The 12,190-nt window shown below is 47.5% G+C and overlaps 1 protein-coding gene across 8 annotated transcripts in view; it reads right to left on the bottom strand.

Annotated features, from left to right (window-relative positions):
• LMF1 (lipase maturation factor 1) overlaps positions 1–12,190 on the bottom strand; it is a 218,164-nt gene that overhangs the window by 41,493 nt on the left and 164,481 nt on the right. The window lies entirely within an intron of this gene.

The raw sequence follows: 12,190 nt of genomic DNA, 5'->3' as shown, positions 1-12,190 counted from the left end.
GAAAGGCTTTTTGTAGGCACATGTTATTTTATGTCTTACCCTTACAATGACCTGAAAAATATGAGGAACCTTCTTGCCATTCTCCAGCAAATCCAAATGAGCATTAGGTGGGTCGTCTGTGGGCACTGCCCGTTTAACCTTGGTCACGAATCACGTCTTCACAGGACATGGCTTCATTCTGCAGCTGGAAGGTGTCACTTCCATGGTCACACGTCAGCCACGGGGAAGGAGCAGGTAAATCCCCGCACCAGGTACGTGCCAGTGCCCCGCCACAGCCTCTCGTTAGAGCATCACGTAAACCCGAACACACAGAGCATCTTCTGCTTCCTCACAAGCATTGGTTTTAACTTCTGTTTTTCTAGCCTAAATTTATTCAAACCCAGTCTATACTTACTCAATTTTTCTAAGTCATTATTTAACCTGTTCGTACACCTCCCTGTTTTATTTGTATTTAAAGCACGCCAAACCACTCTGGTTTCCTCTCCCAGAGGAATTCCCTGCCTGCTCATCCCCGCAGCCATGCCCTCAGCCCGAGCAAGGTTCTAATCAATCTTTCTGGGCGCTGACAAGGACCGTACGAGGGATATCAGATGGGTTTCACCAGGACCTTGTACTGTGATGCTAACGTTTCTCGTGCTCGACCAGACCTACCTCTCCCGCTGTGTTTTAACACCACATTGATCTTTTCCACTGGGGTGTCACGTTAGTGCTTGACAACCCGTGTGCACGTCTCCCTGCACATAAACCGTTTCCAAATGCACAGTTCCCAGCATCACGCAGACACCTCTGCTCCTAACCCATGGCACATCATCCCGCATGTCACATGGCCTGACTTCATCCCATCTGCCCGTTAACCTCAGGAAGGCAGGAGCCCGGGCAGCACTGACACCACCAAGGATGCTGAGAACCGATGGACTCAAAAATCCGTCGCTTTCCTTTCATACACAATGTGGTTTTTAATCAAAAGCACCTGAAGCCTTAATTGCTCCACATTTTGTCTGAGAAGGGATCGCTGCCAGCTCAACCTTGCTGACACCAAGACTTGCACCAGCTGCAGATCGGACACTGTGAACTTGCTCCCATGCCAAAGGGACACGTCAAACGAAGCCAACGCCAAGGCAGTGGCCGTGAAGACACCTCTGGGTTTCCCTGGGGCTGCCCAGCCACTGCAGCGGTGACAAAGGAACGTGCTAGGAGCGACCCAGCATGTCGGCATAGAACAGTCTGTGGGAATCCACGCACACAAGGACAAGAAGACAAAAGCAGCTGATGCCTGTTCAGGACCATTTGAGTTTTGAGGCCACTTTGGATTCTTGTCCCATTAGTCACATTACTTAGGGTTTAGCCCTAATTAACTAGCTGTGCCTCAGACAGATTAAAACAAAAGAGGTGGAAAAAAGGGAAGAAAAGAAAGTAATCTCACCATCTTATCCATCAAAAATGAAGGTTATAAAGCTGACTTCATGTATTACATGTTGAAAAACAATGCCCTGATGTAAGAAGGTTTTTTATTTTTCAGCCTTCAGACGAGCTAATGAGAACTTCCCTACCTTCCAGCTGGGCTGAAAGCTGTAACCTTGATTGGCACCACTATTATTTTATTTAAAGAACACTTCTCCATTCACACAGCTGAACTTTATCCTCCCGTGAACTGTTTACTCACAATTTTAGCACATGTGGTCAAGGAAGACTTTCAAGACAGTGCAAGACAAACGCACGAACCCTCAACACACCCAGCATCCCACTGCAGGCAGAGGAGCTGTCGTGTGGACCACACTCCTGCCAAACCAACTGCAGCCCTGCCACAGGTCTCCTCCTCCAAGGGAACAAGTGACAAGGGTTTTGGAAGCTCTGAGTGGAGACAGAAGCTGAAGGACTGACCACAGACCCGTGAGGCACAGCTGAAGCTCCCCACTGCTCCTCCAGCCCGTGCTGCACTGAGGACGGTGGGTCTCTGGAGGAAACCTGGCTGCCTCGAAAAGCCGACTCAAGCCAAACCCAAGAAGATTCTTGAGCTAGAGAACATCACAAACTTCCCACTCCCGTGGCAAAGCACACCTTTGGGCCTGCCTTCTCCAACATACACAAAACCCCCACAAGGAACACCAAACAGCTACATCCCAAGCAAAGAGGAGCACGTACGGAACCTTGCAGGCTCTCCTCTGGCCAGGGCGATGAAGGCTGACGGGTGCTGGCAGGTCAGAACTCCACTGTGTAACCGGTCACGTAGCTACCATCAAGGGGGTTGGTATCTCCTCTGGGGTAGCAAGTGACAGGACAAGAGGAAACAGCCTCAAGTTGCACCAGGGAGGTTTAGATGGGATATCAGGAAAAAATTCTTCACTGAAAGGGTGGTGAAGCACTGGAACACCTGCCCAGGGAGGTGGTGGAGTCACCATCCCTGGGGGCGTTCAAACACCATGTAGATGCGGGTTTAGGGACAGGGTTAGTGGTGAGCTGGGCAGCACTGGGTCATCAGTTGGCCCTGATGATCTTAAAGGTCCTTTCCAACCTGAATGATTCTTTGATCCTATGGTAAAACTTCCTACAGCACAAGGCAGATCATCCAACAGTAGGTCTTCGCTGAAATCCTGGGATGCCTGGGAATGCTGCAATATATTTTTTATTTTATTCCTTTTATATTATTCCTTCACGCTGCTCTTGGCTTTTAGAGAGGTGTCTCTTGACCTCACTCAGAGGTCTCCAACCTCTGCTGGGGCTTGTTCAAGAGCAAGGTCTCCATGGCATTGTCCACCATATGGGCAGGAACAAGGAAATGAGCCCACCACCCCACTTCACAAGCAGCACACTTGATCTGTTTTCAAGGGCTTTGGGGCATTACCTGGAGGTTTGTCATTAGGATTTGGTTACACTCACGTAACACGAGGAGGCTCCAACTGCAAACGTGGACCCATTTAGCTTGGACTTGCCAAAACAGATGGTAAGAGGACAGTTCCTGTCCTGAAAAAATACTAAATCTAAACATACCGGACAAAGTTAGATCAAAATTAGGATGTATTCCAGCTGTGTTACAGGCAGAGTGCGGAAGAATTTTGGCACCTAACTCTTATTTCAGCAACGCTCTCTGGGGACATCAACTTAAGAGAAAGTCACTCAGGATCACATAAGGAGTCTCGCAGCAGAACCCAAAAGAGGATGCACATCTCCCAATTACACATCCAGCATCTTAATTACAAGTCCCCCCAAATACTTCTGTGCCCAAATGCTGGTCCCTGGAGTTTCCCTGTGGGTCATCCCCGAGTGCCCCCATCCAGTGCGCCCTCTCCCTCCCTGAACCAGGCTCACTGTGGTGCTCGCTCTCCCACTCAAAAATACGCGGTCATCTCCCAAAATACCATTCCACAATGCAAACACCAGTAACAAATGCACAATTTTGGTCTGAGGACTTACAGCCAGCATTCTGTTAAAAAGATGTATGTTTTCTCACTAAAAAAATGACAACAAATAAATATTAAAAACATACCATTTCATATATATGATATGATTGGCACCATTTCTTTGAATACGGTGATTTGCAAGTTATGATTTTGAAAACCCCAGCAGGACTCTTCAGTAACGGAGCCACACAATCTTAGCAAAATGAGAGATCTGACCAATTACAGTATGTAACAAAAATCCCAACTATTATTCAGTTAAAAAAATAATTACTTATTTAACCAGAGTTGAATAATTATCCAGAATTATGAGGGGAAAAAAGTATTTAAATCTGAATTACACACACATGTTAGGTCCTCGAACATAACATACTCGAAGCTTGGCGCTCCCCCTTTGACCCGAATGTGATTTAGTTTGGTGCATATTAATCAGCCTGTATTCATTAACACGCTTCTCACTTAGCTACTTTGTTAGGAAACTCTGATCCTTTTCTGAAGTGATTTGCCTCGTGCAATTGCAGTAACATTAAGAAAATAGTTCTGCACTTTGCCACTTCTGCCGAGGCTCGTTTTACAGCTTTGTGCGGAGCGACTGGGTGGTCCACGGGAGGTTTTTTTGAGCAGTGATTCACCTCTTTATTGCTTGGAAGTCAGAAGCAAGATATCTTATTTCCACCAGCCCTTAAAAATCAGGGGATTCAAAAATAATACAAGTTTGGCGTTTCCTGGTCTGTGGGTGGAATCACGAACCTGACACGTTTTTAACTTCAGTTATTCCAGCTGAGCCTCGACGCTCACACCCGCCGCGCTCAGCCCCAGGTGAGTACAGCACCCTGCCCAGGGGGCTGAGCACCCCGAGTCCCTCAGCCTCGCGAAAATAAACCTCAAGGGACCCCCTGTTTCCAAGTCAATAACAAGCAAACAGATAATTTTCCAGACCTGCCGGTGGGTGGCTGTGCTGGCAATGGGTCTGGCGAGGTTCTGCCCAAGGTGTCACCCGCTCGACGTGCCGGGCCAGCAGCCGATGCCTTCTGCAGCGCTGATCCTGCCAGTGCAGATCCCCGTGGCCAGCGGATCCTTTGCCAGCAAACTAGTACTTGCCCCGGCAGGCAACGCACATTTACCTGAATCCTGCCTTTCCTGCGTGAAACCTCCGAAGCGTCTGTGTCCTGCTCTCCCTCCCCTGGTGATGCGGAGCCACGCTGGCTCCTGGCGGGAGGTTTAATGGAGCAGGAGTCTCTCTGGGCAGCGAGGGCAGCAAGGGCAGTGAGGGCAGCGAGGGCAGTGATCTCTGCTCACCATCTGCTCGCCTCCTGCCCCAGCACCTGCCGGGGGGCACGGCTGACGTGGGCGCCGGGGATCTGGGGTAACCACTCAGCTTCCCAAGGGCTAACTTCACCTGGTAGCAGTGCAGGTGTAGGGGCTGGACCTCCTCTGCCCCCCCCCCATTGGGGAAAAGGGCACCAAACCCCTCTGGGAGCTGGTGCTGAGCACGGGCAGCATCACTGCTCCTGCCCCATCATCTGAAGAAGAGTTTGTTGCCAGCACCTCCGAGTCACACCAGCCTTTGCACCATGCCAGGCTTGGCTCTTCTGGACCCCTACCATGACCGCAACCCCCTGTACCCCCCCCTCCACCCTCCACCCCCGACCTCTGCTGCGCTGGATGGGCTGTGCCCTCCTCACCTTGCTCTGTGTTTGTGTGTAGCGAGCATCTTTCTCTTGCTGGACAATATTTAAATGCACAATTATAACAAACACATGGTATCAACCCCTGTGGTGATTTTTAAAATTTTTTTATTAAAGCACAGTATTAATCATGGTAATTGGGTAGGAACTTTAAGGTTATAAAACTACAGCATGTCTAATGAGTGAGGTCCTTATAGGAGGAACTGAGGTTTTTAATCTAATAATGTCAGTTTTATGGATTATGACTGGAGTTTTATGAAGTGTGATATGAAATACTGTGGATTCATGGCTCTCACTGGATTAATTTGGAAAAGTAGTTTTCCTGGTTCTAGGCCCAAAAACAATTATGCCTTACATTTCTGTCCCCTGCACTGTTACCAAACCCCTCCGTCAGAACACGGGCACCTACACCCATAATGTTTTTACAGGTTGGGCTTCTTTGTTTGGCTGGGTTTTATTTTTTTTCAACCGCAGATTGTTATAAACATACAGTAGGTAGGAGAAGCTCATATTCTGTGTAGCAGACTGTATATTTGTCCAGAAGGAACAACAACGGGCTGTAAACTCTTAAACACAGTCGCGGGCTGGCTGGAGCCCACAGGCTCCGTCCGAGCACGGGGCCAGGGTCACCGCGCAGCACTGGAGCTCGCCGATTCTCAGCCTTCGGCCCAGAAGAGCCAAAACCAGGGTTCCCAGAAGGATTATAATTTGTTCAAAGAGAAAAACACAGGAGCAGAGGGTTGGAGGAGACCTCAAGAAGTCGTCCAGCCCTTCCTGCTGCCCCAAGGTACAGCTGTCTCTACTTGCACCAGAGTGTGTTACTCTAAACCCTTCCTAGAAGCCTTGTGGAGTGATGGAGCCAGGTCCCTGGCCTTCCTGGGCTACCTGCCCCACTGCTCCACTAGCTTTAGATTATTCCTAACATCTAGCCTGACTCCTCCTCGACAATATTTAATCCCATGACCCCTTCTCGCTGACTGGCATCAGACCGCTCCACCTTCCATAGCTTTTCAGACAGGTGAAAACTGCCCTTTGCCAGCTGCCTCCTCCCTCCCAGAAATGTTCTCATTCGGATTAAATGATCCCAGCGGGTCCAAGCCTGCCTTGAGAATCAGGTCCCTACATCTCTGCTTATTCTCATCATCCTCTGCATTTTCTCCAGCTGGGACATATCTTTCCTGAAGGGAATGTCCAAAACTGAGCCACAGCTTTCAGCTCTACCCTTACCAGTGGTGGAGAGCAGGAAGGATTTATATACTCGCAGCATAAAGAATTTCCATATTCCAGGAGGACGTTTGCCCTTTCTCCAGCAGTGCATTGCCAAGATTATTCTGAATACTCATCACGTGCGCCAACACCCTCTACCTGAGTACGGTCTACTAATATTAGACATCATTAATGAAGCCCCAGAACATGCCCAGATAGACCCTGGGGAAGTCCCCCTGATAAATCCTTCCCTCTGACAGTGAGCCATTGATAACTGCTGAATAGACTTTCCAACCCGTTTTGTCCGCCAGACAGTATTTCCTTCTTCTTACAGACCCCATTTTCTTGGGTTGTTTATGAGATTTTATGTGAAACAGTTTCAAAAGCCTCAGTAAAAGCATATATTGTTTATCCTCTATTCATGCGCCTCGTTTTGTCAGTGAAGGAAAGAAGACTGCTTTTACATAGCCTGCTCTTGGCAAAACCACGACGGCTGTAGTTATCCCCCTTGTTTTTTCAGGGGTATGTAGAAATGGCCTGTTTCATCATTTTTCCCCAGTATTTTTCCAGTAATGGCTCTGCAATGTCCTGGCTCTTCCCTTTTTCTCTCTTTAGAGGACAGGTACTTTATTAGCTCTTCTCCGTTCTTTCATTACTCCACCTATGTCCTATGTGTTCACACAGATAATCACTGATGTTGACAGGTTTTCAACAACCAGCTCTTTAACAGCCCGAGGATTGAATTCTTTGGGCTCAGACGACTTGAAAAGATCTAACTTAGCAAAGTACTTTCCAGCTCTCCCCTGCCTGTGGCTGAGGTCATCCCGCTTTGTTACTGGTATTAATTATACCAACAGCCATGTGAGATGGGACTTTTTAGTGATGACTATTACCAAAAAAGCACTGATTTCAAGATAAAACACAGACCGAATTTATCAATTCGAAAAAATAAGATGTAGAAAAAACAAAAGTAAACGCCTTCATTACACATAAAATAAACAAGCGCTTACTCACTCTGTGCTAGTGAAAGCTGGAGAGAAAAAAGCCCTCTCATCTGTGCGCTGCCAAAACTGCAGTGCCTGGGTCCCGCGTGCATCTTCTCATCGCAGATGCCAGAGTCGCACATGGTCAGCTCAGCTAACTGGGACAGCAAAGACCCCCTCCTCTGATGGACCTGCTGCTGGATCTCCAGAACTTCAGAATGCTCCTCAATGGACTTTGCGTGTCACCAAGAAAGAGGAGATCAGTCTCTGAAGCTGGATTTTATGGGCCCTTATGAAGGAGCAGAGGTAAAGAGGAGTCCACATCAGCACCCAAGGTGGTGTGTGATGTGCTCTCTGGAGTTACCAGGAAAGCGGTGGCCTTCGGAGCATCTGGTCTCCATCCCTTTCTATCCCACATGTGACAACAGCACCACTCCACAGCCATACGAGGCTAATGGCAAGGGTCCCAGCTGAGAGGAATGCCTGCATGAGGCTTATCTGCCATGGCTGAGCGAAGGCACTACGGGCTCTCAGCTCCCCGTGGCGGAGCGAAGTGGGAGTTTGGAAATGACCCAGCCAAGCCATGCCTTAGAGCAGAGGGTGACAAATCCTGGTGGTTCAGGTGACACCAAGGGAAAGGGAGATTTGCCATCACCCACCTCGGCCTGTTTGCCCAGTGCCCCAGCACCACTCCTTGCTCCCCAGCCAGCCTGCTCTCTGGCTTTCCTCCAGGCACCCAGCAGCCTGGCTGGGTGAAAGGCAGACGGTGGCACATTGGTGCTGCCAAATGGAAAGCACAAGTGCTACTGGCTGCACTGGGCACGCTCCACTGCCCACAGTCTCTGTCCCATCTGTGCCTGGGATTGGTCTTTCAAAGGAAAATACCAGCATCCTCTGAACAGGCGTGCATCGCTTTCGTTTTGGTTAGGCTGTATGCTCTTTTGAAACACGCAGCCCCGCCACCAAAGGATCTCCTACGCTTAGGACAAGCTGAAACTCCCAACATCAAAAATTGGTCCTTCCTGTAAGAGATAGGAAGGACAAGCCTCAAAAGCCAAATTTAATTTTAATGTGCCTCCAGTTACTTGCGTACCACGAAAATATAGCCTCCCACAAAGAAAAACAGGCTATCGTTCCCCCATCTGGTTTCAGTTTGAAAAATACTTATATATGTAGTTTTCCCCAAAAGTTATTGTAGGCATGGGCAAAAAATTCCCATATAAATGACAACAGCGAGAACATTTAATTTTCCCCTATTATTAACTTAATCTCTTGTTTACTTCTTGATTTGATATTTGCATGAGGATCTACTCTCTGCTTTCCAGAGCCTTTTAGTGCAGAAAAATACAGAGGAAAACAGTTACCTCTGTCCATTTGCTCTGTTTTAGACAGCAGATAAAATGGTTCTGTGAATCCCACGGAAGTTCAGAAAGCTCCTGGAAGTACCAGGAGAAAAACGAGCAGTCAGTTGTGCTAATAAGATGAGAAAGAAGAATGTGGTTTGACTTCGGTTTAACTTTTGGACGTGCAGTCAATTAGGTGACCTCAACTTAGTCAACAGAACAGGCATCCCACGAAGGGAAGCGAAGTGCCTTTCCCTGTCCCCTACGTGCCATGGGAACACCTGATCTCAGGGCACCTAGACACTCATAAGAGACCTCAGCCCTGAGTTTCCAAAAGGGGTGGAAGCACCTACCCAGCTTAATGGGAATATCGCGGAGTCAGGAAAGAGCCCAAATTTGGTATCCAAAACATGATTTCATAGGCAAAGGCTAAGTATTTCCTTCCCACAAGATGACAGGACAGAACCCACATATTATTACCACATTTAATACAGAAATAAGGAAATAATAAACCTTGAGATGTCCATTGCACAGCTGCACACATGCACTATGCACCTCTAGTGAGACTGAAGATAGGCAAATGATTCATTTACAGCCAGAGGAATTAGGGAGAAATCAAAGCATTTTATAATTCACACCCTATATACCAACTCTTGTTTTCCTGACATGTTAAAAAAGACTCATATTTATCCCTAAAAAGCAGAAGTTAGTGTTTATAATGTTTATAAATACTTGTATAGATGTATAGATACTTGTATAGATGGAGACTCCCCTGAACTTACAAATGTGTAATGGAAATATTGAAAAATAAAATAACTGTTGAGGAATAAAGTAACTATGGATGCAGAAATGCAATCGTGTAGCAATCTTCGCTAAAACTTGTCCTTGAACTGGGTCAGACTTTGACATATTACAAATTGCACCGTAAGGCTTTTGCAATCCCCCGTCTAAGTACCTGGTCTAAAGTTACAAACAGAACTGTGCTAAAGCAATAGGAAACCAAACCTTTTCCATTCGTGTTATATACCCCACATTTGTTCTTGATCTAAATGTGAAGCAATATAAATGTCTCACTCCCTACTCATTTTTAATTTGTAGCTCTATGAACCACCTACTGTAGTTCCCACAGATTATGGGATTTGAGTGCAGAGCATTTCTATGGATAAGCACAATTTCCAGATTTTCAATGGAAAAAAAAATTAAAGAGAAGCAAGAGAGTGAATGTAGAGTGATTATGGGTTTTTTTATATATATATATGCACATACACGTATATACATACATACATACATATATATATATATATCTCATGCTTCAGCAGTCCACTTGACCTTCAGCGATGAGTGGCCAGAAGGATGGACGGATGGACAGCAGCTCAGGGGAAACACCTGGGACTGGGATGCTGGGATAAGAAACAAGTCCAGTGCTAAAAGAGAAAAACTTAGTTTTTCTTATCTAACATATAGCCCCAAAAGGCTGTGCTAAGTATTCTTGTTCTAGGAAACTTTATACGTGTAACTCGATTAGCAAAGTATCGTGTGTGAATTTAGGCTCGGCTGCTCACTCTGGGTTGGCAACACGACTGGGCTGCCCCTGCCCTGCTCCTGCAAAGCGCAGGCACCTCTGAATCACTGACTTTGACACATTTATCCTGCTCTGCAGCTTTGTTATGTAAAACACCTCTCAGTGTTGCTTGATCCACTGACTCCTTTGCTACAGGCTGCAGTGTTCCATGTTAATACATTACAGGCTAAATAACTGCCCAAGGACTGTTTATGGAAGTGTTGGACCAATGTAAAATGGAAGAATAATTTTACAGAAGGAAGGAATTTTTTGCTCCTCTGCTCTAAATTATCCACGTTTGCATCCCTGATGGTAAAGTTACTTCCTAAAGGGGGCAGCTGTCATGAAGACATTTAATGGCAAAAACCTTTCAACACCTTATTTATTTTTTTTACTAAAGGCTGAAGAGTACTTCCATGGGCCAGCAAACCTCAGCGAGGTTTCAGCAGCGTTCTACATGAGAGGACAAACTTCAGATAAATTTCTTCCCAATTTTACTCCAGTTTGTTCCAAAAGTTGATTTTAGTGCAGGCCTCCTGGATGCGGATGCTGTTTAAGGGTGGGAAGGCAGCATCTTTCCCGAGGTAGGAGCGAGTCTTCTAAGTTTGGGACAGGGAGTTTCTCCATGGAGAACATGCCAGCACACAAAAAGAAGGTGACAAACAAGAGCGGGAGTCCCTCAGCTCTTGAGCTTGTACAGGGATGACTCAAACCCAATTTGAGCCGCTAACCCAAACCGGCCCCGCAGGCAGGTAATGCTCACCAGGCACCCACCCAAACCCTAACCATTAGTGGAAAGCTCGGCAGGTCACACCAGAACGACTGTCACTGTCAGGAGAAGGTGGAGCAGGAAGAGGCAGAGCTACCAGAGTGAACTACCCTGTTGGTTTGTACCAGCATGAGATCAGGATCTGGCCCCATTTCAGTCCCGAGAAAACCCTGTTAGCATGTAATTACGGGGCCTTGTGTGGACTTTGAGACAGGATGTGAAACCAAGTTCCTGATTACTCATGGTCATAAAAGAGACCATGGAATTTTCTACAAAGCTGGGAGAAGCAGATCTCAACCCAAACTCCAAGTCAGGTTGTTGGGACCAGGGCACCGCAGCCCTTCCCAGCATCCTGTGGGACCCAGGCGCCCTGGCACCCTTCCCTCCAGCACACCGCCGAGGAGCGGTGATGTCCCACCGCCGGCACCCAGCTCCAAACGTGCTGTTTGCAAAATGCTTTAGGATCCATCCACCGGACAGGAGCGCTGTGGAAAACCGGAGCATTGTTCCCCCCAAGCACGCCTGGGTTTCTTCACTCGGCACGAGAGCAGCACTCGTTCCGATTAGCTCATTTCATCAATAAAGTCAAACAGCACATTAAAAAAATTTCTACATCTATTAACGGTCCAAGCGTTTCACTAACCAGCTCCATCCTGCTCATTAAAAATACTTTTACAGCAAATGTAAAGTTGGAGTCCAGCAGAAGTGCTCTGCTTCAGTGGTATCTCCAGACGGGTTATGTTGGAAAGAGCCCCACACCACACGCTCCGAAGGGATGGCGGGCTCTGCCCTCTTTCTGCCCCTTCCAAAGGGAGAGCCAGTTGGAAAGGATTTTTTTCCAATCAGAAACTGTGGGCTTATCAAAATATTAAATGGGCCAGACCCAGCTCTGAGCACCTTCCCCAGGAACCCTGTTCCCATCCAGGATGCTTGAAGACGAGCATTCTGGTTTGTGGGACATCATCATCCCGAGCTTGCAGAGGTGACTCGCAAGTGCAATTGTCATTCTGTGCCTGATACTTTTTTCTTGTAGGAACAGCAGCAGGGTCAGGCTACGGACCCTTCGAGCACCCCTCCCACCCCCAGCCCCAAACCGCAGACTGCCCCAGCTCCCAGCCCCAGTGGCCACGGGCAGACGTGTGTGATGGAGCTCGCGCGTCAATGTGGAGCAGCTACCAGCCAGGTCTGTCACCAGTGGAGACACTCAGACACCAGATAAGGCAGATCAATGGCAAATAAGCTGAA

Source organism: Falco naumanni, chromosome 4 (assembly GCF_017639655.2).
Source record: "Falco naumanni isolate bFalNau1 chromosome 4, bFalNau1.pat, whole genome shotgun sequence".
NCBI lineage: Eukaryota > Metazoa > Chordata > Aves > Falconiformes > Falconidae > Falco > Falco naumanni.
Note: the sequence above shows the minus strand (reverse complement) of the source record. Positions and strands in the feature narration are given on the sequence as shown.